The sequence below is a fragment of the Misgurnus anguillicaudatus genome, chromosome 13 (assembly GCF_027580225.2).
Source record: "Misgurnus anguillicaudatus chromosome 13, ASM2758022v2, whole genome shotgun sequence".
NCBI lineage: Eukaryota > Metazoa > Chordata > Actinopteri > Cypriniformes > Cobitidae > Misgurnus > Misgurnus anguillicaudatus.
Genome location: NC_073349.2, coordinates 34809516 through 34814383, shown reverse-complemented (window position 1 = coordinate 34814383; position 4868 = coordinate 34809516).

Below are 4868 nucleotides of genomic sequence, written 5' to 3'. Positions count from 1 at the left end.
TGACACACAGTGTGAACACAGGCCCTGCATGCACATTGTGCACATATGACACACTTTAACCTCTATGACCTAAAGGGTTTAAAGCATTGTTAAAGGTCACAGTGTGCTCATAGGCCCTGTCTGCACATTAACCACATATGACACACAGTGTGCTCATAGGCCCTGTCTGCACATTAAGCACATATGACACACAGTGTGAACACAGGCCCTGTCTGCACATTAAGCACATATGACACACAGTGTCAACACAGGCCCTGCATGCACATTAAGCACATATGACACACAGTGTGAACACAGGCCCTGTCTGCACATTAAGCACATATGACACACAGTGTGAACACAGGCCCTGCATGCACATTGTGCACATATGACACACTTTAACCTCTATGACCTAAAGGGTTTAAAGCATTGTTAAAGGTCACAGTGTGCTCATAGGCCCTGTCTGCACATTAACCACATATGACACACAGTGTGAACACAGGCCCTGCATGCACATTAAGCACATATGACACACAGTGTGAACACAGGCCCTGCATGCACATTAAGCACATATGACACACAGTGTCAACACAGGCCCTGCATGCACATTAAGCACATATGACACACAGTGTGAACACAGGCCCTGCATGCACATTGTGCACATATGACACACTTTAACCTCTATGACCTAAAGGGTTTAAAGCATTGTTAAAGGTCACAGTGTGCTCATAGGCCCTGTCTGCACATTAACCACATATGACACACAGTGTGCTCATAGGCCCTGTCTGCACATTAAGCACATATGACACACAGTGTGAACACAGGCCCTGTCTGCACATTAAGCACATATGACACACAGTGTCAACACAGGCCCTGCATGCACATTAAGCACATATGACACACAGTGTGAACACAGGCCCTGCATGCACATTAAGCACATATGACACACAGTGTGAACACAGGCCCTGTCATGCACATTAAGCACATATGACACACAGTGTGAACACAGGCCCTGCATGCACATTGTGCACATATGACACACTTTAACCTCTATGACCTAAAGGGTTTAAAGCATTGTTAAAGGTCACAGTGTGCTCATAGGCCCTGTCTGCACATTAACCACATATGACACACAGTGTGCTCATAGGCCCTGTCTGCACATTAAGCACATATGACACACAGTGTGAACACAGGCCCTGTCTGCACATTAAGCACATATGACACACAGTGTCAACACAGGCCCTGCATGCACATTAAGCACATATGACACACAGTGTGAACACAGGCCCTGCATGCACATTGTGCACATATGACACACAGTGTGAACACAGGCCCTGCATGCACATTAAGCACATATGACACACAGTGTCAACACAGGCCCTGCATGCACATTAAGCACATATGACACACAGTGTGAACACAGGCCCTGCATGCACATTGTGCACATATGACACACTTTAACCTCTATGACCTAAAGGGTTTAAAGCATTGTTAAAGGTCACAGTGTGCTCATAGGCCCTGTCTGCACATTAACCACATATGACACACAGTGTGCTCATAGGCCCTGTCTGCACATTAAGCACATATGACACACAGTGTGAACACAGGCCCTGCATGCACATTAAGCACATATGACACACAGTGTGAACACAGGCCCTGCATGCACATTAAGCACATATGACACACAGTGTGAACACAGGCCCTGCATGCACATTGTGCACATATGACACACTTTAACCTCTATGACCTAAAGGGTTTAAAGCATTGTTAAAGGTCACAGTGTGCTCACAAGCCCTGTCTGCACATTAACCACATATGACACACAGTGTGAACACAGGCCCTGCATGCACATTAAGCACATATGACACACAGTGTGAACACAGGCCCTGCATGCACATTGTGCACATATGACACACTTTAACCTCTATGACCTAAAGGGTTTAAAGCATTGTTAAAGGTCACAGTGTGCTCATAGGCCCTGTCTGCACATTAACCACATATGACACACAGTGTGCTCATAGGCCCTGTCTGCACATTAAGCACATATGACACAATGTGCAGACACCTGTCTGACACACAGTGTGAACACAGGCCCTGTCTGCACATTAAGCACATATGACACACAGTGTCAACACAGGCCCTGCATGCACATTAAGCACATATGACACACAGTGTGAACACAGGCCCTGCATGCACATTAAGCACATATGACACACAGTGTGAACACAGGCCCTGTCATGCACATTAAGCACATATGACACACAGTGTGAACACAGGCCCTGCATGCACATTGTGCACATATGACACACTTTAACCTCTATGACCTAAAGGGTTTAAAGCATTGTTAAAGGTCACAGTGTGCTCATAGGCCCTGTCTGCACATTAACCACATATGACACACAGTGTGCTCATAGGCCCTGTCTGCACATTAAGCACATATGACACACAGTGTGAACACAGGCCCTGTCTGCACATTAAGCACATATGACACACAGTGTGAACACAGGCCCTGCATGCACATTAAGCACATATGACACACAGTGTGAACACAGGCCCTGCATGCACATTAAGCACATATGACAGCACATAGACACACAGTGTGAACACAGGCCCTGTCTGCACATTAAGCACATATGACACACAGTGTGAACACAGGCCCTGCATGCACATTAAGCACATATGACACACAGTGTGAACACAGGCCCTGTCTGCACATTAAGCACATATGACACACAGTGTCAACACAGGCCCTGCATGCACATTGTGCACATATGACACACTTTAACCTCTATGACCTAAAGGGTTTAAAGCATTGTTAAAGGTCACAGTGTGCTCATAGGCCCTGTCTGCACATTAACCACATATGACACACAGTGTGCTCATAGGCCCTGTCTGCACATTAAGCACATATGACACACAGTGTGAACACAGGCCCTGTCTGCACATTAAGCACATATGACACACAGTGTCAACACAGGCCCTGCATGCACATTAAGCACATATGACACACAGTGTGAACACAGGCCCTGCATGCACATTAAGCACATATGACACACAGTGTGAACACAGGCCCTGTCTGCACATTAAGCACATATGACACACAGTGTGAACACAGGCCCTGCATGCACATTGTGCACATATGACACACTTTAACCTCTATGACCTAAAGGGTTTAAAGCATTGTTAAAGGTCACAGTGTGCTCATAGGCCCTGTCTGCACATTAACCACATATGACACACAGTGTGCTCATAGGCCCTGTCTGCACATTAAGCACATATGACACACAGTGTGAACACAGGCCCTGTCTGCACATTAAGCACATATGACACACAGTGTGAACACAGGCCCTGTCTGCACATTAAGCACATATGACACACTTTAACCTCTATGACCTAAAGGGTTTAAAGCATTGTTAAAGGTCACAGTGTGCTCATAGGCCCTGTCTGCACATTAACCACATATGACACACAGTGTGCTCATAGGCCCTGTCTGCACATTAAGCACATATGACACACAGTGTGAACACAGGCCCTGCATGCACATTAAGCACATATGACACACAGTGTGAACACAGGCCCTGCATGCACATTAAGCACATATGACACACAGTGTGAACACAGGCCCTGCATGCACATTAAGCACATATGACACACTTTAACCTCTATGACCTAAAGGGTTTAAAGCATTGTTAAAGGTCACAGTGTGCTCACAAGCCCTGTCTGCACATTAACCACATATGACACACAGTGTGCTCATAGGCCCTGTCTGCACATTAAGCACATATGACACACAGTGTGAACACAGGCCCTGTCTGCACATTAAGCACATATGACACACAGTGTGAACACAGGCCCTGCATGCACATTGTGCACATATGACACACTTTAACCTCTATGACCTAAAGGGTTTAAAGCATTGTTAAAGGTCACAGTGTGCTCATAGGCCCTGTCTGCACATTAACCACATATGACACACAGTGTGCTCATAGGCCCTGTCTGCACATTAAGCACATATGACACACAGTGTGAACACAGGCCCTGTCTGCACATTAAGCACATATGACACACAGTGTGAACACAGGCCCTGCATGCACATTAAGCACATATGACACCCAGTGTGAACACAGTCCCTGTCTGCACAATAAGCACATATGACACACAGTGTGAACACAGGCACTGTCTGCACATTAAGCACATATGACACACAGTGTGAACACAGGCCCTGTCTGCACAATAAGCACAGATGACACCGAGTGTGAACACAGTCCCTGCATGCACATTAAGATCTTATGACACTCATTGTGAACACAGTCGCTGGATGCACATTAATCACATATGACACACAGTGTGAACACAGGCCCTGTCTGCACATTAAGCACATATGACACACAGTGTGAACACAGGCCCTGCATGCACATTGTGCACATATGACACACTTTAACCTCTATGACCTAAAGGGTTTAAAGCATTGTTAAAGGTCACAGTGTGCTCATAGGCCCTGTCTGCACATTAACCACATATGACACACAGTGTGCTCACATTAAGCACATATGACACACAGTGCCAACACAGGCCCTGCATGCACATTAAGCACATATGACACACAGTGTGAACACAGGCCCTGTCTGCACATTAAGCACATATGACACACAGTGTGAACACAGGCCCTGCATGCACATTGTGCACATATGACACACTTTAACCTCTATGACCTAAAGGGTTTAAAGCATTGTTAAAGGTCACAGTGTGCTCATAGGCCCTGTCTGCACATTAACCACATATGACACACAGTGTGCTCATAGGCCCTGTCTGCACATTAAGCACATATGACACACAGTGTGAACACAGGCCCTGTCTGCACATTAAGCACATATGACACACAGTGTGAA